The sequence below is a fragment of the Octopus bimaculoides genome, chromosome 13, assembly GCF_046866305.1.
Source record: "Octopus bimaculoides isolate indiv1 chromosome 13, ASM4686630v1, whole genome shotgun sequence".
Lineage (NCBI taxonomy): Eukaryota > Metazoa > Mollusca > Cephalopoda > Octopoda > Octopodidae > Octopus > Octopus bimaculoides.
The window spans coordinates 44,328,151-44,353,713 of record NC_142940.1 but is presented as its reverse complement, the minus strand read 5'-3'; the positions used below and the strand labels follow the sequence as shown (position 1 = coordinate 44,353,713).

Here is a 25,563-nt window from a genome sequence, read left to right as displayed (position 1 = left end):
CTTGCTTCAAAGAGTAAAGACATCATAGAAAGCAGAGAGATAAGACATAACGCCAATGGGTTATTTTAACCCAGGTCGGCAAAATGGTCTGTATTAACCACTGGAGGTATGCTTAGCTATCCAAGTGCTCGATAAACATTAAACATTCCGACTACATCAACATACGAGGTACTGAGTAGTTCCTGGTTTTAGGTAAAAAAAAAACAAAACAAAGAGGATCAACTAATTATGATTCTATTCAACATATTCTATTCAACAGATTCACACACTTATTGCAGCATTCACCAACTTAAACAAGGAGACTATCCAGAAGAGTTGCAAGAGGTCCCGAAGCCCTCTGGAGGCCGTGGCGGAAGCCAATGGCGATTTTATTGAATAAATTTATTCTTTAGTATTTCAAGATATTTTCATGTAATTTTGGTAAATATATCTGTTAAAATGAGATGTCAGGGTTATTTTTATTTTTGCGCAATTTAGATGACATTTTATTCACCGCACCCTGTATATATATATATATATATATATATATATATATATATATATATATATATATATATATATATAGGGCATTAACTGTGTATTAATGCCTCACGCTATCGAGGGACTAAATAAGCCAAAAACTACCAAAAATAAGCAATGGTAGTTTTTTTACTTATTTAGTCCCTCGATAGCGTGAGGCATTAATACACAGTTAATGCCCTTTATATATAATTAAATATATCTATGAAGAAACGATGAATTTTTTCATTACGAAATCTTTCGTTATTTTTTCATTATGAGGTTTTTTTTCACGCTGACTACTTGATAAATTCTTATAAAGAATTTATCCTATATTATATTATATATATATATATATATATATATATATATATATATATATATATATATATATATATATATATATATATATATATATATGACATGTTTCTTTCAGTTTCTGTCTGCCAAATCCTTTCACATGTCTTTTGTCGGCCCGAATTTATGATAAAAGACAATTATCTATGATATGACTAAAAAATTGCAGATGAGCTATTAGTCAAAACTAAAAGACAGCACAGCAGCGTATTACTAGTATACACTTTATATTGATGAAAAACTGAAGTTGATATTTGAGAGGATTTTTAAACATAAGAAGGACAATGACCAACGAATGCAATTCATTTAACCCAGCGCTCTGACACTCTCAGTCCACTACTTTTATATGTGTCTTTAATATTGATTTTCAAGCTTATAAATTTCTAAAGAATCTAGGTTAATGCTGTCCTCTACAGCACAAGAAGATAGGTTAGTATTATCTAAAGAACAGTAACTCTACCTACATAGCAGTGATTTCTGCTATTATCCAATTGAAGCATTGATGACACCAATACTGTTATTAGTCACATATTTTTTATCTTCTGTCGTCTTTTATTGTATTCCAATTTTCATCAGCATTTTGATTTTGTTAGCCTTTTTCTTACTATTTACTTTCTTGTTCACTTGTTTATTTCTTTTTTCTTAATCTTTATTTTATGTTCTTTATTTTGCTTCTGTTTCTGATTTGTCGCCCTATAAACTCTCTTGTCAAAATGTCAACATGATTATACGGTTTATTAGCATCTACCTATCTTCCTTCTTATGAATCTGTCTACCTATCTATTTATCTATCTAACAATATATCCGTCTATCACTTTATCTATCTATCACTTCCTATTTCTTTTTATGTATGTATGTATGTATGTATGTGTGTGTGTATTTAATTGCATATATGTGTGTGTGTGTGTGTGTGTGTGTGTGTGTGTGTGTGTGTATTTAATTGTGTATATTACATACATACATATAGATAGATAGATAGATAGATAGATAGATAGATAGATAGATAGATAGATAGATAGATAGATGTGCACAAATACATACAAGCATACATAAATACATGCATTATATAAATGCATATATACATGCACACAAGCTTACCTAAATACAATCATTCAAGTTTATATAAATACTGGCATAAATAACTACATGCATACAAGCACACATACATACATACATACATACATACATACATACATACATACATACATACATACATACATTCATACATACATACATGCTTACATACATACATGCATACACATGATTTAATGACAGAGATTATATTATTAATCTTATTCTACCTTAAAGCTTCGTCGGCGTCATTGATATTCCAGATCACGCCATCAGTTTCTTCTTCAAAACTATCAGAACCAAATACGAATTGAATATCTGTAGCTTTGTTTCTCCTTACTAATTGTCGCAGCACATTACTTTTTGGCTTATCCTACCATTGTCATTGTTGATCATGTCATTTACTGATCAGAAGCTGATATTGCTTAATTTTGAAAATATTGCTTCTGCTAGCTATTGCTGAGGAAGCCAATGTCGTTGATGTTGCTATGGCGGATATTGATTTTGCTATTGCTGCTGTTTTCGTTGCTAATGATGATGTTATTGCTGTTGGAATTGATACCGATATTTTTGTGGTTATCGTTCCTGTAATGACCTCTCTGTCTCTTTTCATGGAAATGGGAATAATGTGTCTAGGATTACACCGTCAAAGACTTTTAGGGGGTGGTCAGTAGGATGCAATTTGAGGGCGATTTAGCTGATATCCTTAGCAGGTCGAGTAACTAGCTTTGAGGTCTTAGGGTCATTTCTTGTTGTTAACGCGGTTATTATTGCCGTTACCATTGCCGTTTCTGCTCTTCTATCAAAGACGTGGAGGCGCAATGGCCCAGTGGTTAGGGCAGCGGACTCGCGATCATAGGATCGCGGTTTCGATTCCCAGACCGGGCGTTGTGAGTGTTTATTGAGAGAAAACACCTAAAAGCTCCACGAGGCTCCGGCAGGGGATGGTGGCGAACCCTGTTGTACTCTTTCACCACAACTTTCTCTCACTCTTTCTTCCTGTTTCTGTTGTGCCTGTAATTCAAAGGGTCAGCCTTGTCACACACTGTGTCACGCTGAATATCCCCGAGAACTACGTTAAGGGTACACGTGTCTGTGGAGTGCTCAGCCACCTGCACGTTAATTTCACGAGCAGGCTGTTCCGTTGATCGGATCAACTGGAACCCTCGTCGTCGTAAGCAACGGAGTGCCAACATCAAAGACGTGGCTTGCTATTATTGATAGTATTATTATTGTTCTTGTTGATAATGTTCCTGTTACTACTACTGTTATTACTGTTGTTATTAATAGTGTTGTAGTTATAATGTCCTCGTTGCTACTGATAGTGTTGTTATTGTTGTAATGCTACTGTTGTTCCTCTTAATAGCATTGTTGCTGCTGTTGCAATTCATGTTGACGTTGCTATTCGTAATATTACTGTTGTTATTGGTATTTTCGCTGATGTTATAAGTGTTGCTGCTGTTCCTATTAATGTCACCACTGCTGCTGTCTGGAGTATTGTGTTTCATTCGGAAGGTATGATGTGACCTCAGTCGCTTTTACGCCATGGAAACCGGGTAACCGGCCTTATGAGACCCAGAGACCCAAATAATTTAACAATATATTTGTGTAACGAGCGCAAGATTCGAGAATTTCTTCATGACAAGGAACCGTTATGCAATTTTCAAGCTAAAACACCTAAATTCATTTGAAATATGAAACATGGAAGTAAATTCCACCTAAAAACAAATTTTTTTTTAATAATTGCATAAGCAAAAAACAGAGAAACGATTCAACTTATTCATTATATTAAAATGTATATATTTATTTACTTATTATTTATTCATTTTACTTTAAAACCAAGAAAAATAGCCTTTAGAATTCGAGTACAATCCGAGGTTACTGAATTGAAGAAAACTACCAAATTCTAGAAACAATCAAACAGTTAAAATGTGTATCAACTGTGAAGGTATGTGTACGGTTGCAAGTGGCAGCAGACATCTTACTATAATTTGCTTTATATCCGTCCATCTGTCACGGCCAAACGACTGGTCACACTTGCACGAAACTTGGCAGTCTTACTAAAGACGTCTCGAGAATGGTTTATATGATGTTTAAAAATTTTTATTAGAAAGACTTGCTACACTGCTTCGATTCGTACGAAACTCAGGAAGCCATCTCTGTATACATAAATAAAAGTACATAAATAAAAATGATGCAGCACTGAATTTTGTCAGTGAACAGGTCGCGGTCTCAAAGGGACGAACATATTTCGGCAAATTAAATTTAAATGCTGAAGTGAATGTAACGGTTTCTGTGTGTTTCTTAAATGGCTTATAAACACCTTCCACGCTGCAATAAAAATGAATTATACGGAAATCGGCCATAGTAACAAAACAGAAGCAAAAACCTAAATGGCATTTATGAAAATTCAAACAGTACTTTTAATTCATCTTTCATTATTATCTCTACAACGGTTCTGGGAGTTGGTGGGTCGTGCGACACACAAGGTGCGTGAGAGACAGAGAGAGAGAGAGAGAAAGACAGAGACAGAGAAAATCACAGACACACAGAAACAGAAAGACACTCTGTGTGTGTGTGTGTGTGTGTGTGTGTGTGTGTGTGTGTGTGCGTGTGTGTGTGTGTGTGTGTGTGTGTGTGTGTGTGTGTGTGTGCGCGCGCGTTTTCTTTTATCCCATCAATACATTGATGGGGTGTGCGAAACAGAAAGTGTGTGACACAGAGTGAGACAGACAGACAGACAGAGAAAAAGAGAGAGAAAAAACTCAGACAGAAAGAAAAAAAACAGTGCGTGTGTGTGTGCATTTCTTTTAACCCTATCAACCCTATCAACTTCCTCTACAACGATGTCAATTTGGTACAGCACCCAGGACAAAAATAAACAAATAAAAACAATAAAATGTTAATGACCACATGATTAACAACTTCCCAGGAGAAGGTCGACAATATCTAAGTTCGGACACTATAGTCGATAGAAATTATCACCAGTATCCACAGGATTTCCTTAACAACTTGAATCCATCTGGACTACTTATGCATAGGATCTCACTGAAAAAATATTGTCCTATAATGCTCCTACGAAATTTTGACCCTGCCAATGGACATTGCAACGGAACAAGATACACCGTCACGCAACTCAATTCTCACGTCATCGAGGCAGTGATAGCGATTGGCGCTCACAGTGGTAAGCGCCTGTTCATATCTCGGATACCACTGGTACCCTCCGACAACCAGTTTCCCTTCCAATTATGACGCAGGCAGTTTCCCATCAAACTAGCCTTCTCATTCCGGCTAACAAGTCTCAGGGTCAGACTGTAGATCGTGTTGGTGTGTTTCTGCCCACTCCGATGTTTACATACGGCCAGTTGTATGTTGCTATGAGTGGAGCAACGGACTCAGCTAATTTGAAAATTAGTGTTGATCAAACACAAAATATCGTTTACAAAGAAGTTTTGTAAACGTAATATCATGAATATGTACTATGTAAAGCTGTACATAAGTATAATCAAAACCAACCGTTATTTATATTTTGTTACAGTTCCCATGCCATATTTCAGTATAAATACATTCATACTTAAAGTTGTTATTATTTTCCACTCTCCTTTCATTTCCCATCGTAGATGAGTAGGTTTGCTAGAGTAGTTAATGCGCAGACGTGAGCATATGGAGTACATATAACATAACCACTAGGCAAACACCAGTTTCATTGACTCTCCTAAAAGTACGACACCCACTGTAATATAATGATGCATGCAACACGACATTCTATTGACGTAGAAACTGCAGGCGAGCAATTTGCTAAAAGCTTATTGTGTTAGGCTCAAAAGATTTACTCATCTTTAAAAGTGTTGATGCCACTGAAGTTTCAAAGGATGAGAGAAGACTTACGTGTGATATAGAAAAGTAGATGTATAGTTTCTGCAAAACCAAGTTTACAGAAACTATACATCTAATTTCTAAATAGAAAGAAAGTCTCATAAACAGATAAAACTGATTGATGTCCTTATTGTGTAATCCAATTGAATAGACCTTTGATGAATACAATTTCACGTATAGTATATTTCGTAAATCATAGAAAGTGATATGAGGGAGATTTTGCTACTGCTTTTAGCAGGTCGAGCGACCATATAGAAGATCACACAAAGGCTTGTAAAACAAGGTAGCTGTAAGAACTGTTACCCTCATTTATGAGATACTAGCAGTATAAATGAGAGATCTGTAAGTGGTAGGATTCATAGAGATTTACCTTTGGTGGGATAATACATAGGATCATGTGTTCTCGTAAGTTGGGGAACAGGTGAAGAGTTTAATGAAGTTGGTCTAGCCTCGACAACACACTTAGAGAAACTGGATAAAGAACATCGAGGATTCTTTATTCAAGGTCAATCAGACGACACTCAATTGCCCGACAAAGAGCGGAAGTGATGAGTAAGGAGTTGAAAGTAAAACTATCTCACAAAGTCGGTGGAGCTACTTTAAGTAAGGGACACAATAAGACCTGATTTCACTATCGGAGACGAATGAATTTGTAGCTTATAAAATTTGATACAAACCTATCAAACTGAGTATCTTTGCTTTTTGAATTCTAATCCAACAGGAGTCCATTTTGCCTTTCATCCTTCGGTACAGATAAAATAAGCACCGTCTAAGTACTGGAATCAATGTAATCGACAAAACGTTCCACCCAATTTGAGGTTTTGCGCCTACGTTAGGCAGCAGTATTGATTTTTTTTTTTTTAGGCTCGTCATATACGGAGGATAACTTTGGAAGCATTAACCTTATTAAGGGCCATGGGCGGAAGTACATGGCTAGTGTACCTGCAAAAGAGGTAGATTGAATCCCTAAGTAGAGAAAGCAAATTGATTAAACATTAAAATAATTCTCAAGCGATCTTCACACGATTAAGAAATGTTTGAATGAGTGAAAGCATTTTTATAGTTTCACACATGAAAAGAAAAAGTATGATCAAATACGCAGTGAAAAAAACTGTTTAAAAATGTTTACCGATAATTGATATTGATTTTTATTTTTGTAATCATTGCAGTAGTACTTTTTTTTTACTCTAAAGTATTACTTCATATCTGCTGTTTTGTTTTGTTTTTTTTGCATTTTTAGTAACCGCTAACATTTTGATCAAAATAACATCATACGCGTCAGTTTGGGATAGAAGAGGGCAACTAGCCCAACAGACTGTTCGCATAGCGTGTATCTTCCGCTTTAACGATTACACTGCAAAGTGCCTAAATCTCTTCTCAAACTAAATACTGTAAATTGCCGTTGACAAGTGTAGTTCCTGACACATCAGTGATGTTATTGCTCTTTTTTTTACTCAGATTAACGCTTACAGAGTTTAATATCGTTAAGATGTTCGCAGTTTGAAAAAGAGATAATCTTTCATATGAAAAATTTAATTTAACGTTATAACGTGAACAAATCTAAGAACAGATAGCCTTGAAGCACGTCGTGTGTAGAAATAGAAGATATGGAAGAGAAGAAAACATAATGGAAAGTAAACAGCATTAAACCTGTGACAACTAATATAAATTTATTGAAAATATAAATTTCGAAACCACAATTAACTTATGGTGGAGATGCTCCATTATGGCCACATTTTGAAGAAATGAAAATAAGTAAAAGAGTAAAAATGACAACGCAATTAAACAAAAGAAGAAACAAAAACAGCGAAATTGTGGAACAATGAAATGTAAAAAATTAACTGAAATAAGAAACAACGAGGGGTCTTTTGAAATTGAAACCTAATTACAAAACTACAATGATAACATGAACCAACGAAGGATCTTTTACATGGCTGCCAGTGTCTTTCTCTAATCACATCATACTGTCTTTTAAAAAGACTGGAAGGAAATTTTGAACAATAAAGCCTTTCAAAATTTTGCAACCAGGGCGACCTCACTTTCTTTCTCTCTCAAGTGCTCCAAACGTTAGTTTTTCATTCCACACAACATACCAGCTTACTGAACTCTTTCTTCTACAAATTCTCATTTGTAGTAATCTTTGCTGATGTCACACACCCTCACTAGCCTCACCTGTTTCTTGGTTAATGCCCTACCCACCAAATCATTTTGCAATAATTATGGATTGTTAATATAGGCATAAGGTCCTGAATTTAGGAAAATGGTCATAATCATCGTTCTAATGTACTAACCGACGAACGCAGTCTTTCTTCACTCACTAGAAGTTCCATTATCAGCTATTGGTCACATGGACGAATTATTAACCCTGGCCATCGGTGGGATTTCTATTCCTAGGCGAGTGAAATTTGAACTCGGAACACACAGAGACGAAACAGATACCAAAGCAGATACTCGTCTGACACTCCAGCAATTCTGTCTGCCAATACATTGCACATGACTAGTACTTTATCAACTTTGAAGGAAGAGAAGGATATATCGAGCTGGATGTATTTTGAACTCAGAACGTAAAAAGCAACGTAATTAACTATTCCAGTGCATTATATTTGTCATTTTCCGCTTCTGCCAATGTGAACAGTTGATTTCTCCTATACGAGAAAAGCTTCAAAATTTATGAAATGTAAAAGTTGGGGATGTGAACTAAGTATTTGCTGCAACTTATTTTATTGATCTCAAAAGAATGACAGAGAAAGTAGTCTGGGCGTGATTTGATCTCAGAACATTAAGATACTCAATAAAATATCATACATTATTTGGTCCGACGCTACAAAGTTTTTGCGAAACCACCGCCTCATTTTTGGTTTTTCTTACAGTCGTTAACTCTCGATTGTTTAAAACGAACATTAACGGTAATTATCTCATCAGTCTCATTGTCTCACAGCAAATTTTGACAGTGATGTCAATATGGTCTTACATACCCAGATCACAGTCTAGTTTGACTGCTTTTTTATGAATATTTTAACTGGGCCACCGACACAACATATATGTGAAACAATTTTAAATAGAGTTACAATTGTATATGCAATAAACATATTCAATCGTTATGATTCGATTACTTCAGCTAGACTGCTAACAGAAAATAGTAGGCATTGCTTTTAGAATGTAAGGCATGATCGTCTAAGCACAACCTTACTGAGATGGCAGTCAAAGCTAGTCATGATCGGAGTAAGAAGTTGTCGTAGCTGGCCGTAATCAGCGTAAATATAAGACAACGGCAAAACTCAAAATACGCGACCACATACACATATGCTCGCGCGCATGAGAAGAAAGAGACCTACAACAACAGAACTGCAAACGGCCAGCCCAAATTTAGCATACCGCACACTACACATGTTCATATACAGAGCTAAATATAATATAAGCTTGTACTAAAATACGCACATACACAAACAATCGTTTGAACGATATGTAGTGACGATAAAAATGCCAGCCTTGATCATAACACACACACGAACGCGCGCACTTACATTCACACTTACAGATATATTTATACATATACACACACAATCATAGCTAGCGATCAATGGTAATATATATATATAATCTAATTAAGTAAACAAACAAAAAGTCTTTAATTAGTTTAATAGTTAATTTCAATAAGCTGCACCTCTTCACCACGTTGTTGACCTTTCATTGCTGACCAGAACAAGTTTCGAACACATTAGCAAAACACACTCAACCACGAAATATCACATACAATATCAAACACTCCTTAGCTCATCCATAAATAATTATATCCTTTACTGGTTTTACAGTTAGGTTTCGTATGGCTCACACGCATGGGCAAACAAAACACATCGTTAAAAATTCCCTAACTTTGAACAAAACCATCAACCAAAACATCTATATTTACAAACACAGTTGTGAGACATACCAAACAAACCTGACAAAAACCTACAAACAGCATTAAATAGATTACCAGATAAATGGACGACAATGCAATAAAATTAAAACAATAAAACAACGGAAGGCAAATGAACATTTGTAAGGAAAATACAATATAAACAATACATATCCAGGTGTGTGTGTGTGTGTGTGTGTGTGTGTGTGTGTGTGTGTGTGTGTGTGTGTGTGTGTGTGTGTGTGTGTGTGTGTGTCTGTGTCTGTGTGTGTGTGTAAATATACATATATGGCGATTGAAGGAGGGTAAAACGAAATACATTAATTGGTCCATAGTTAGACATGCAAAACCTTACAATATAATTTCCAGGAGATGCTGTCTCTGCTCCGAGGACTCCCTATCTATTCTGTGGACTAACGAGAAGATACTTAATAGAATTTCTGGACGACTATCGAGATGCCTACACGCATATAAATGTACTTTTGCACAATGCAGTGAGAATGAATTTTGAGTAACCGTTGAGTTAATGTAATTTAATTTACTTTAAGGTATGGATAACTTAAGTTTACTTTTAACTTCCCCATTCTTATAAACACCAAGTAAATTACTAACTCGCTTTCTCATCATGAGAGCACCACACCTCGCGCGTGCGTATCCTCACATTTTTGCTGATGCTTGTATGAGCGTGTGTATTCGTGCAATGCAGCTTGCCCGAGAGTGTTTATACATCCATATCTGTTAACGGTTATTTTCAATACTTTTCTCGCTAGATTTACGTGTTCGTTTCTCTTTTTGTCATCTGCAGTTTATTTTTGATCTTCTATATATATATATGAAGATTTTTACTCCGTCTGGCTATTTTTCTCTCTACAAAACGGAAAGTTACATTGTGGAACAGTCATTTTAACGAGTTGTTTTTATTTATTTATCACCCGCCGAGATACATCTGCACCACTGGATGCTCCTGAACCAGTTGTTGAGTGTCTCGCCCAAAAGGAGTCGATGCTAGATGTGTTGTAACAATTGTCGTGATTAATTATAAATTCACGTATATTCCATCTTCCGTCTTTCATTTGTTATATATGTATGTATGTTTGCATATATCTGCAAAAGAGATTTGTTGTATAAAGCCGGAACAATGCGAGAAGATATAAAGTAAACTACAGAAAGAAAATAAAGCAAAACAAAGTGGTAGGCTTACTTTATATTTCTATATTTTGGGTCTATGATCCCTTTTTCGGGAGATGTGAAAAAGCGAAGAATAGAAAAGAGTCATTGCTCAGATGCAAGGAGACAAAAGATGAAAATCATAGCCCCGAAATGTAGAAATATAAGGTGAAACTACAATTTTGTTCTGTGTTGTTTTCTTTTCTTTTTGTTGTTTGCTTTATATCTTCTCGCATTGTTCAGGCTTTACACAACAAATCTCTTTAAAGTAAGATCGCACAATGCTTCACCAAAACTATTCCATTTTAGTACACAAAAGATACGCACATACGCACGTTTTTATTTTATTGCGTTGTATATTTTTCAAGTAATCTAATTAATGCTCTGTGTGTGTGTGTGTGTGTGTGTGTGTGTGTGTGTGTGTGTGTGTGTGTGTGTGTGTGTGTGTGTGTGTGTGTGTGTGTGTGTGTGTGTGTGTGTGCGTGTGTGTGTGTGTGTGTGTGTGTACATACACATATTAGTGTTGTAAGAGTTCTGGACAGAAGATTACAGTGAAAGACTCCAGTCGCGATCTACATTTCTTGATGCAGTCATAATAGTTGAAGATTTTCTTAAAATATAAATCATTATTTATATAAGAAAATTTTCTAAAAAAAAAAACAGAATGACAGAATCTTTTGGATAGAATTTTTCGTTTCCTTCCAAAAGATTAGTGCCATTCTGATTTTATTTTTAACATTTTTCGTGTATGAATAACAATCTTAATTTTAAGAAAATCTTTCTTCATTCATATACATACATACGTACGTACGTACTTATATGTATATATATGTGTGAGTGTGTGTATGTATATATATATATATATATATATATATATATATATATATATATATATATATATATATATATATAATAATAATAATAATAATAATAATAATAATAATAATAATAATAATAATATTAGGGACAAAATCCAAAATTACAGGTAAAAAACTCAATTAAAATCAATTTATATGTATGTATGTATGTATGTGTGTGCAGATTTGTATACTTTATGTATGTATTCTCATGCATATAGTTGCATATCTAGACATGCTCTATGCTCATATATAGGATCTTTAAATATCTGTGACTGAGATTGAAAAGATCCACCGATTCTTAGAAGGAAGTTCTAAAGAGAATTAGGACACACACACACACATCCACATACGCACGCACGCACACACGCACACACACACACACACACACACACATACATACATACATACATACTAAGAACAAAAATTAGATCTTCGCTAAAATTTTCTAATTTCTTGAAATTGTATCCCCTTCTTGCTCGAGAGTTGCTCACAATTTCCACTAAGTTTTATTTTTCTTTCTTTATCTTTCTCCAAATGAGAAGGAATTTTCTTTCTTTTTTTATATTTTTGGGGTCGGTGGGGTGGAGTACATCGTTTAGGACGTTATTATGTACCTGATGTTTTTTTTTTAATTCATGCCATTATTGAATTATTCCCTTTTGCCCAGCTTTTTGCAATAAAAACAAGTAATGTAATATGGTTTGTCAGATGCCAGCTCTCTCAAGTAAACTCCTATACACATTATATATATATATATATATATATATATATATATATATATATATATATATATATATATATATATATATATATATATATATATATATATATATATATATATATATAATGGTACATACAAGCCTCAAGATTTTATTTGTTTGTGTTGTTGTTTTATCAGTGGGTAAACAAAACATTATTTCCTTCAGTACGTTTGGGAATGGCTTTAGTTTCTTTGATACACATTATGGATACAGTCAACTTGTTGAATAATAGTATTTGACTAGTCTGTAATGGGAAAATGAAAAGCAAGCCGATTTGGGTTGACTATGAGCTAAGAGTGTAACGTATATAAATACGGCAAGACAATAAATATGTTGCTGGTTCTTCTAATGCTATGATAAAAGCATTGAATGGCACAATTTTCACCGCTTGCCTACATCAATAATACATATACACTGATAATTGTGATCAATTCAAACAAAATATTCGTAAAATTATGCACCACTGTTCTCGTTATTAACAGTATCATTACATGGTATCTATTTACTGACAGATATACTGAGTCACTTTCATTCGAAATACTTTTTCAGACACAGAGCAAAGCTGATGACTGAATACAAACCTTTGAATTCTCTCCCTCATAATACCGCCAACTGCAAACCTCATTTTTATATACAGTTATCATTTCATCCAAGGAAGCGAGTTCGCAGAATCGTTAGTGCGTCAGACAAAAAGCTTAGCAGTATTTCTTTCCACTAATGGCCGTCGCTAAGGGGGTGCACAAGACGGCACTGCCTCCTCACTATTCAATGGTGCACCCTCATATTTACAATGATAGATTTATTTCGAAACTTTCACTTTAGCATTATTATAAAATAGTACCCACCAAGAATATTCTGAAGTACCCCCCAGGCACCAAAGTCTGGCAAGGAGCCTGTTTCCACTCTTTACGTTCTGAGTTCTAATTCTGCTGGAGTCAACTTTGCCTTTCATCCTTTCGGTGTCGATAAAATAAAGAACCTGGCAATTACTGCGGGTCAATGATATCGATTGCCCCATGCTCTCAAAATTTATGACCTTTCCTCAAAATTAGAAAGAATAATTGTTATGTCATTCCAATTAAACCAGTCGGTTAATCCTGCCCCACAGACTGTATGTTCTTATACATATACAAGATCTAGTTTCTTGAAAAGATTGACTAGATCTTAGCATTTGATCAGTTACGTTCTAGTTTAATGATAAATCCTTAAATACATTTATAAGTGCATAAAATACAAAAATTACTAAAGAGACGGATAAAATGCCGTTATCGAATTTACTTCTAATTTCGTTCGAAGTAGTGTGAACGATGAGAGACATGGAAATAAAACAAATTATACACACACACGCGCGTATGCACGCACGCGTACACACGCACGCACACACACACACTCACGCATGCATACACCCACGCACGTACGCACACACACACATACACTCACACACGCACATATATACACATACCATACAACAGATGATATGTGTATTATTTATATATTTTCCTCTACATAATGTGTTTCCAGAAATAAAAATAAAACATCGCATAAAATATGACATACACAAGTTGGATATTTATTATATATTATCTAGTTAAGTAGGATTCCATAAATACAGTAAAATCTAAAATCTCTGTTTGGATTTAAAACTTATGTCAAGTGTACTTCTTTTCCCCGATGTACTTCAAGAACGATGCAGTATATTCTTTGCGCTACGTATAGAGCTCGTTGGCATTGTACACACACAGAAGAGCAGCGTTTATTGACAGTGTTTCAATACATAAATACGCGCGCACGCAACCCCACACTGACAGACAGACAGACATGTTCGAGAGAAGTTGATATTTCACCCTATCGCTTATGAGAGTATCTAGATACGTGCAACCATTCAGATGTCAAAATATTTTATAGGTTTGTACAGAGATGAGTGAGAAACTTTGTATATATGCTTGTGTGTGTGTGTGTGTGTGTGTGAGAGAGAGAGAGAGAGAGAGTCTGTGTGTCCCTTGTGTGTGTGTGTGTGTGTGTGTGTTAAGAGAGAAAGAAGGAATTGGTCTGAAATAGAGAGAGAAAGGGCAAGTTTACCTCTGCATTACAACTTTCATTCTTTCACCAACTCTACTTGAATTTGCCCCGCTTTACCCCAGTGAACGTCACCCAGTCACCCTAAAAAGGTTGTAGGACTTAGGAAAGCTATATTTTTATTGTGGCGGCATAGCACAGTTGTGCTATGTCATACTTCAGCCAATCAGAACTGGACATCTATTAATATCGAAACAGTTACCCGCTTCTCAAAAGCGCATTTAATGGACTTTTTCACGAGCACTTTCATACTTTAAATTAGTGACTACTCACACTAAATTGGTGACTCACTATACTGCTTACATTTTACATTGTAGACTTTCTACATTGGTGACTTTTTACAAGGTAATTAGGAAAAAAGTATGTTTTATTCTGTTAGTACAAAGTTATATTTTGCTGGGTGAATATCATTTTTGGACTAGCATTCCTGAACAATTGACTGGAAGAGAAATGCTTTGCATGCCAAAAGAAAAGGCATGCATGGGTATGTCTCCCCTAAACTTGGGAATGATAGTGACAACGAAAGGAAATGTAGCCTCTTATGGCCTCGTGACCGTTTGGATTAGGCTTTTGCAACCCAAGAGTAGAAGATAACAACAAAATAACGAATGGACAAAAAAGTTAGCAAATCTCTTAAAGTCTTTAGATGCACTGAAATATCGATTACGTCGCATTCCTCTATAAGATATTATACATGGGATCAGCAATTTCCCAATAACTACTTTCCAAGCGACATTATATACTGCTAAAACAATATACAATGTGGTCCTTAAGAAAGACTGACCTGGTACAAATGCAGAGAGTATTTCTGTTATTTATTACATACAAACTTATCAACGCAAGAAATATTGTTTGACGTTCCCATTAAAACTTCTACGCTATGCGGCTGATATAGCTCTTAACCACTATGCCATATGCCCACGGGTATATGGCATAGTGGTTAAGAGCGCAGGCTACTAACCCCAATAATAATAACATCGAAAAATACCTTAGGAATGAGAACCCAGGTTCGAAATTTCCCCAAGACACCTGATAAAGGTTGGAAGGTATATCAGCCGAAACGTTGTGTTAACAACAAACAAGATGAGGACAAATATCCGTCAAATATAAATAATGTACATAATTCCTCATCTCTTAAATATAGAACTGTAAATCCGGACTTTTCTTTCGAAATTAGAGAGAAAATGAATATTTACGGATAGCTACTTGACAAACTGAAGTTACACAACACATATAAATGTCATCTACACCCATAATTATTGGGTTATTCCGTGATGTTAGTAAATTTAGAAGTGGTAATTTCAAAATTCTGGTGTTTTCAAGCAAATAAAATGACTAGGTAACCTGCACTTTTCAAATGCAGTCTGTAAACGGAACGGGTAGAAATAAACAAGAATGTTCTACGGCTCAAAATTTAAGTGACCACCGTTGTTGTCATCTAAATTATAGCGTTTGAGCTTTATTAGACACCATCTCCTTTTTTATAAGAATTGAAAATAAGTCAAAATGATACAAAGATATAAATGCAGATAGATAGATAGACAGACAGACAGACAGACAGACAGACAGACAGACAGACAGACAGATAGATAGATAGATAGATAGATAGATAGATAGACAGATAGACTTATTAGCCACGCAGGGCCAAACACAGAGGGGACAGTACAATGTAGAGTTTTTCTTTTTCGAAACCGATCAAAAGGGAAAGAAACCTTTTTCTTTTTTTTCTTTTTTCTTTTCTTTTTTTTTTTTTTTGACGTGTAAGCAGGGAAATAACACAAAAGTCGTTGTTAACAATAAGAGTTCCCAATAGGAGAGGAAATGTAACATTAACTAGGTTTATCCGTGGAAAGAAAAGCCTACGAAAAAGAACCACGGTAACCTCGGAAACGAAAAAGAAAAACATTAACATGAGAGCAAGGTGCTCTTTCTTCGTTTTATAGGTTCATGCTCAAGGTGGTTCCGTCATTTATTCGTACCGTCCTTGTCATATTCACCCACTTTTTGTTGAACCTTTCATTAGACAAAACTTCCCTCTCTATTCTGACCTTCCTCTTCAAGCGATACTTGAAGAAGTTGATCAGAGGTTGACCAGAAAGTGTTTGTCTCTAAACCTTTCGCACGAGTCCACCACACACATTCTTTCACCATAGCCACCAGTACAACGAAAACTGCCTTGTCTTCTCAGTTAAAGGAAGGTGGAGGGGCAATATTCACGATAGACTTGGCCGACAACCGAATTCGTCCCACACGTGACAGCAACCGTTCGATATAAGCCCACAGGTCTGAAATGTTTGGGCATTGCACAAGTGCGTGCAGAACGGTTTCCGCCGAGGCCCACTTCACCTTTCATCCTTTCGGAGGTCGATAAAATAAGTACCAGTTGAGTACTAAGGTCGATGTAATCGACTTACCTCTCCTCGAAATTGCTGCACTTGTGCCAAAATTTGAAACCAATATATTCTTTTCTTGTCTAGACACAAGGCCCGAAATTTTGGGGGAGTGGGCGTTTAGCTAACAACGCCACAAACAAACACACACCGATTTTCCACATATGTAGTAGATATATATATAAACATATAGAGAGAGACACATAGACAGAAATCACGCTTTTTAAAGTCCAATGTTAATGCTTTACTTACAGTATAATTAGATTTGACATTCAAAATAGTTCCATTCACTCCAGATGCACCATTTCCAACATTTTCTTCTGGTTTTGGAATGTTCCTTGGAACGCATTTTCAAGAGTAATGTGCAGTTCTTGTGACGAATTTACTCAATATTTTCTATCATCTGATATTAGTGACCTTCCAGGGCAGTTTTCAACATTAAAAGCAATAAAATGAAAAATCTAGCTGGGGCCAAATCTGGAGTATATAGGTAGAAGTGAGACGCGAGAGTCATTTCGTGTTGTAATATAAAAGCCACCGATAAAATGTGGTGCAGCAGCCAGATTTTGTATGTCCATGCCTTTTGTCTCTTCTCCAACACTGCCTCTTTCAAACGTCTAAGGACAGCCAAGTAAAACTTTTTATCGATCACCTGAACATATCGAACAAACTCTTCACCATTGGTGCACTTTTCTATATGAGAAAAAAATTATTCCCTTCGCCTTCACATTTGAGCGATTCTGATGTACTTTTATTTGTTTACTTATTTCTTCGTCTATTTATCTGGTTTTGTGCACGAGGATCAATAATTCAACCCACCACCACTGGTTTTCGTTTCGACATCTATAACTATTTCATCTACTTTCACTAGTCCCAAATCAAAAATTTTGATCTAAAATTTGTTGATATTTTATCTATGCAATTATCTCTACTTCAAATTTCCTTTTCAACTCCAAGTTAGCTTAATGAGTTTTAGCATCACTATTACTTTTTTTTTTCATTCTGGTTATTACTTTCCTATTCAAAGGCTGCGAGTTTTCAAAATGGTTAGAACGTCAGCCAAGTTACCTTGCGGTATTTGTTTCGGTTCTTTTTACGTTCTCAGATCAAATCCCGCTGAGATCAACTTTGCGTCTCTTCCTACGGCACCGATAAAAACAAAAGTACCAATTCAACACTGGGGTCGATGTAATCGACTCACCCCCTCCCTCCCCGAAAATGGCTGCCCTTGTGGCAAAATTTGAAACCATTGTTATTATTATTATTATTATTATTATTATTATTATTATTATTATTATTATTAAGATTATATAGGACTGAGGTAACTCCTCCAGAAGTTATACAGAAATAAAAACCAATTTCACATGATAACTATTTCGCCCGTCGCTACGTTCTGAGTTCAAATTCCGCCGAGGCCAACTTTGCCTTTCATCCTTTCGGGGTCGATAAAATAAGTACCTGTTGTAGGGAATTAGTAATTATGGTACATCTCTCCCACGTGACGAACGGAATAACCTAGTCACTATGAGTACAGAGAAGTACGTGAAGTACGTAGGAGGCGGTCAGAGATAATCGTGTCTTTACTAGTTTTACTAAGTATACTGTATACCGAAGTGGGCGTTATAACAATCCAACATACTACGGATTATAACAGTACCAGAGAAACACTGAGATTGTTGTAATCAACTATACCTCTCTCCCAAATTTCAGACTTTGTAGATTAGAAAGGATTATTATTATTATTATTATTATTATTATTATTATTATTATTATTATTATTATAGACGTCGCACAGTATACAATATCGTGAGGTTGTTGATTGAAGATATTGTGTCAACCTAGGGTTTGTACTGTTTGTCAAGTCACACAACAAAGACCTCAGACAGACAGTACTTTACACAATATGCGTGCAGTTCCAAGTAATGCCGACTTTTACAATACATCTAGATTGTAGGGTATCTCTAAGGTTTTCAGGTGTTTTTTTGTTTTTGTTTTTTTTTTTCAGATTTGGTGATATTGAACCCAATGCTCCGATGACAATAGGGATAACCATTATGTTCGACTCTCGTAGCTGCTACATCTTGGCGATCTCAATTCTCAGGTTTCCATATTTATCAACTTTTTTCTGTCTTTCCCGATGATATGTTGATCTGGCACTGCTAGGTCGATTATTAGGCACTCCTGTTTCTCCCACCTAAAGGTTACTATATCCGGCCTTCGGTGCTCTAACACTTTGTCTGTCTGTCTGGAAATCAAAAGTCCCAGAGGATGTTTGCCTTCCTCTTTTCGTCCATTACCTTTTCCGGTGTATGTTGGTACCAAGCACCCGTAACCTCATATCCATACTTACGGCATAGCAGCCAGTGGAGGTTTTGGGTTACTTTTTCGTATCTACGCTTGTACTCTTTCTGCGAAAGACTTTCACAAGCACTAACAATGTGAGTCACACTTTCGACCCTCTTCCCACACATTCTGCAGAGGTCCGATGCACTTATATGGTATTATTATTATTATTATTATTATTATTATTATTATTATTGTTCAGTAGTTTTATTTTTATAACGTGCTTTCACTTCACTACCGAGCGCAGCCCTGTGCGCCTTGGGTATGTGCTGTGGTTTGCTGTGATGCTCTTATGGTTACTGTATTGAAAGTGTTTTGCATAGGATGTGTGCAGTGCCCAGTAGTGCAATTTTCTGTATGTTATATATTTGTAAGTCCTGGTGTTTTTGTTATGTATTTGTCTGAATATTTTTTTATTATACCTAAGGCACCTACTATGATAGGAATTGTTTCTGTTTTTAGATTCCACATTCGAGTTATCTCTATTTCCAGGTCTTTGTATTTTGAAAGTTTTTCCATTTCTTTTAGAGAAACGTTGTCATCTGCTGGTATTGATACATCAATTAGAAAGCATTTTTTTTCTTCATGATCTTTGACAACTATATTATTATTATTATTATTATTATTATTATTATTATTATTATTATTATTATTATTATTATTATTATTATTATTATTATTATTATTATTATTATTATTATTATTATTATTAAAGCGGTAGCTGGAAAAATCGTTAGCACGCTGGGCGAAACGCTTAGCAGTATTTCGCCCGTCGCTATGTTCTGAGTTCAAATTCTGTTGAAGCCGATTTGCCTTTTATCCTTTCGGGGTCGATAAAATAAGTACTGGTTGAGTACTTGGGTTGACGTAATCGAGTATCCCCCTCCCACAAAATTTCAAGTCTTATGACTATAGTAGAAAGGATTATTATTATTATTATTATTATTATTATTATTATTATTATTATTATTATTATTATTAAGAAGTATTTATGTATGTATTTTATTGTATTCTTTTTCTGAATTCGTATTTATCGACTATCAACCACTTCCTTAATTCCATATAGGTAACTCTAAAATTTCTGGAAAGTGTAATCTGTTAATTAATTTATTGCCTGTGATAAAATAATGAAATTATTTGCTATTTGTTGCAGAGTCTGAAGTTTAGGCTGTCCGTTATGCTACAACACAACTATATTTACTAGCAGGACCCGTGAATATTTCATGGAATTAATGGTAAACTTATTGGGTTATTTCTGAGAACTTTATCCAAAAATTCTGAAAGTGTAGCCTGTGCTGTAACAAAACAGAGTCGCTCATCTGCAAATCATTGAAAAGTGAAGAAAATTGGAATACGATGATTGATTAATGCACTTTATATATATACACTTCATATACTTTATGCTCAATTTTATAAACTCAATAAACAACACTCTTCCTCTTTCTTTCTCCCTCTTCGCATTGCCCCCTTTCTTTCACTCCTTTCTCTTTCGTTTTACGCCTTTCCCTTCAACTAATCATGTGAAAGCGTTGCAGACGGGGCTGAGTAACGGAGGTAAAACACTTAGTTCAAAAATAAATTATACATTTCACTCAATACCACCTCACCTTCCTCTTCCCCTCCCATATCCACATCCCCTCCCCACGTCCCACCCACCCCTTAAACTGATCATTTGGAAGCGTTACGGACGGGCTAAGTAAGGGAGTATATATATATATATATAAAGATAAACTTACTTGGAAATGGATGCGTAGCGTTCAATCAAATAATTATATAAATAATGGTGCTCCAGCATGGCCACAGTCAAAAGACTGAAACAAGTAAAAGAGTAAAAGAGTAAAAGAGTATATGCATATACACACACACATATTCTTTTATTCTTTTATCCTTTTACTTGTTTCAGCCATTTGACTGCGGCCACGGTGGAACACTGCCTTTAGTCGAGCAAATCGACCCACAGGACTTATTCTTTGAAAACCTAGTACTTATTCTCTCAGTCTCTTTTGCCAAACTGCTAAGTTACGAGGACGTAGAGGCACCAGCATCGGTTGTCAAGCGATGTTGGGGGAACAAACACAGACACACAAACATATACACGCTCATACATATATGTACATGTATATATACGACGGGCTTCTTTCAGTTTCCAGCTACTAAATCCACTCACAAGGCTTTGGTCGGCCCGAGGCTATAGTAGAAGACACTTGCCCAAGGTACCCACGCAGTGGGACTGAACCCGGAACCACACAGCCACTCATATATATATATATATATATAATTATGATAATAATATTAGGGATAAAAATCCAAATTTACAGGGTAGAATTCAATTTGATTTATCAAAATTAAAATTAAATTAAATTTCATAATATATAATATATAAATATATAATTTAATGAAAAAAACCAAAATTATTGAATTCATCCATGAAAATCTACAATCACATATAGAAAAATTTAATAAGTATATACACTAAAAAGACCTATAATAAAAATCAAAAAAGTACAACGTAATAAATATTAAAATAATAAAAATGACTATACGTGTATCAAAACCATATTTTCAAATAGAAAATGAAATAAAAATCAAATCGATTCAAAATAAATCGATCGAAAGTGAAAGCTCTGTTTCATTCTTTGAATCCCTATTCTTATTATATATATATATGCAATCATATATATATATACATATGTAATGTGTGTGTGTGTGTGTGTGTGTGTGTGTGTGTGTGTGTGTGTGTGTGTGTGTGTGTGTGTGTGTGTTCCCACAAATGTACTATACATACGTATAGATATGTGTCTGTCTGTACCCATTTTTTGCGTTCTATTTTGTTTGCAATACCAAACCTCTGCGAGTGTATGTATATGTGTGTGCATGCGTGTGTATGGGCGCGCGCGCTTGGATGAGTGTGTGTACTTGCGCACATATAGATATGTATGCATGTATGTTTGAACGGATGAATGGATGGACGAGTGGATGATAGATGTATGTATGCAATTATGTACTTGAATTGTCATTGATTAACACACACATACACACACACACACACACACATATGTATACGAGGTTCGTTCCAGAAGTGTTGCGACTTGCTTAGTTGCAGCAGTTATAACTGTACTGTCATAGATTATTGTAATTTTAATATATCATTACTTTACATCTAATAAACTGCCCTGCCAACTTCTTGTTCCAGATTGAAGGAGATGGCTGTAACAGCACTTCGAACACATCCTACTAAACTTGACAGAGATTGGCATCAAAAGTATTCCTCTTCTCTCCTACAATCCAAACCTTAATCCCTGTGACTTTTGGTTGTTCCCTAAGCTTAAGGACCACCTCAGGAGTAGTCATTTTGAAGACATTGAGAAAGCAGAGGTTGTGACAAGCCTCCTTTGGAGGACTGCCATGAGAATTTCACGGACTGGTTGGATCGCTAGAACAAGTGCATTGAGGTCAGAGGGAATTACTTTGAAAGAGTTAATAGTTTTGTACTTCTTTGAAATTAATAAATGTCTCTCCTGTGTAAAGCCATATATATATAAATATATGTTAGTATGTGTGTGTAAAGTTGTAGATAGATAGATAGATAGATAGATAGATTTACGTTCAGATAAACAGACAAATATGCATACACATATCCATATACATTCATATATCCATTTGCATATATATATATATATATATATATATATATATATATATATATACATATATATACATACCTGCATACATATAGTTGTTGGCACTCCGTCGCTTACGACGTCGAGGGTTCCAGTTGATCCGATCAACGCAACAGCTTGCTCGTGAAATTAATGTGCAAGTGGCTGAGCAATCCACAGACATGTGTACCCTTAACGTAGTTCTCGGGGATATTCAGCGTGACACAGTGTGACAAGGCTGACCCTTTGAATTACAGGCACAACAGAAACAGGAAGTAAGAGTACAGCAGGGTTCGCCACCATCCCCTGCCGGAGCCTCGTGGAGCTTTAAGTGTTTTCGCTTAATAAACACTCACAACGGCCGGTCTGGGAATCGAAACCGCAATCCTATGACTGCGAGTCCGCTGCTCTAACCACTGGGCCATTGCGCCTCCACACCTGCATACATATATGTATGTAATAAAGACCTTAAATGTAATAAATACCTTAAATGAAAATAAAAGAGAACAATTTACTGCAATAGCTGAGCCATTTAGCGTCGTCGTAAGCACGATCGCAATACGCTTGCTGGGCGATCGTGCTACCAATTACGCCCTAATGCCTTCAGTATATTTAAATCTGTCAAAGCGCTTATTACAAACGTTTGAGTATGTAATAATGCATGTATGTATATACGTATGGATGTGTGCATGTATGTCTGTATGTATATATACATATATACATACATATATACAGAGAGAAAGAGCGATAATGATGCAGATAAACAATATCAGGTTTGACTCATACATACATGCATACACACACACATACACACGCAGACACACACAAACATACATACACACAAATATCTAGGCCTGAATTTCTGTTATAAACACTTTTGAGCATTACTCATTTGAGCACTATACGAAAAATATCCACCTTTCACCTATTGTCTACATATATATATATATATATATATATATATATATATATATATATATATATTCTTTTATTCTTTTACTTGTTTCAGTCATTTGATTGCAATCATGCTGGAGCACTGCTTTCAGTCGAACAAATCGACCCCAGGACTTATTCTTTGTAAGGGCCAAAAAGACAAGAATGGAGGTAACACTTAGAAGTATTAGCAAACAACAAATAGCAAAACAGTGGGGCACAGAGAATTCAGGACAGGTCAACTATGCAACCGGTTTGAAAAAGGCTCTATATTCTCCGTAACTTTCATTGAGTTGACCGGTCCTGAATTCTCTGTGTCCCAATGTCTTGCTATTTGTTGTTTTCTAATCCTTTAGGATGCCTTCTAAGTGTTACCCACCGTTCTTGTCTTTTTGGTCCCAAGGCTGTATTTTGATCGCTTCTTGTTTATTTCGTCTTTGTCAATCGTCTTAAATTACATTTCTTCACTTTCGTATGTCCACTCTGTATTGTTTTGTTTGCTCACGTCCCTATACTCTGCGCAACTTTCGTGGGCACCACCATCATGGGAAGTTCTTAGTCTTATCATTAATGGTGCGAAACTGAATAATACCATCTGGTTGATAACTGATGACGAATTATATATGTATGTATGTATGTATGTATGTATGTATGTATGTATGTATGTATGTATTAGTGTGTTCGTGTCTGTTTGTCCTCCTACCATCGCTTGACAACCGATGTTGGTGTGTTTATGTCCCCGTAACTTAGCGGTTTGGCAAAAGAGACCGATAGAATAAGTACTAGGCTTACAAAGAATAAGTCTTGGGGTCGATTTGTTCGACTAAAACCCCTTAAGGTGATGCTCCAGCATAGCCGCAGTCAGATGGCTGAAACAAATAAAAGAATAAAAGAATATATATATATATATATATATATATATATATATATATATATATATATATATATATACATATAAATATATATATATATATATATATATATATATATATATATATATATATATATACATATAAATATATATATATATATATATATATATATATATATATATATATATATATATATATATATATATATATATTATTTATATATATATATATATATATATATATATATATATATATATATTATTTATATATATATATATATATATATATATATATATATTATTTATATATATATATATATATATATATATATATATATATATATATGGGGCGGTGCATATGCGTACGTATGTATTTATACGTAAGTATGCCTGTATATATGTATATATGCATGCGTGTTCGCAAGTTTATATGTATTTGTATATGTACGCACACTCGCGACACCCTGAGTAATTGATTTTTTACCTCATCCTCGGCTTGAATCAATGTTTATTGGGTGAATTAGGTAAACGGAAGCTTTGCAGGATTTTAATCTATTTGTTCTCGGGATGTTACACTTAATATGTCCCGTGGTTTAACAATGCTATCTGGCTATCCTTCGCTGCCTTTAGCTGAATCCACTCTTTTACAAACATTCTCGCCAAACTCTCTTGGTTAAGTATTACCCAGAACGTTGGAAGTCACTCCTTCTCTTTTACTTTACAGTTTAACAAAATTGCAGAAGATGTGGGGTACCCGGCATAGGACGACCAAGTCTTCCTTAAATTACACACCCAGCGCTTTG

General features: G+C 35.2%; 1 protein-coding gene and 1 long non-coding RNA gene across 2 annotated transcripts in view; both read right to left on the bottom strand.

Annotated features, from left to right (window-relative positions):
- LOC149132903 (uncharacterized) overlaps nt 1–13,202 on the bottom strand; it is a 64,906-nt gene extending 51,704 nt beyond the window's left edge. The window contains exon 1 of the long non-coding RNA XR_016244034.1: nt 13,070–13,202. This is a non-coding gene — a long non-coding RNA (uncharacterized LOC149132903). The remainder of the gene's footprint in view (nt 1–13,069) is intronic.
- LOC106877995 (glycine receptor subunit alpha-3) overlaps nt 1–25,563 on the bottom strand; it is a 184,053-nt gene that overhangs the window by 155,091 nt on the left and 3,399 nt on the right. The window lies entirely within an intron of this gene.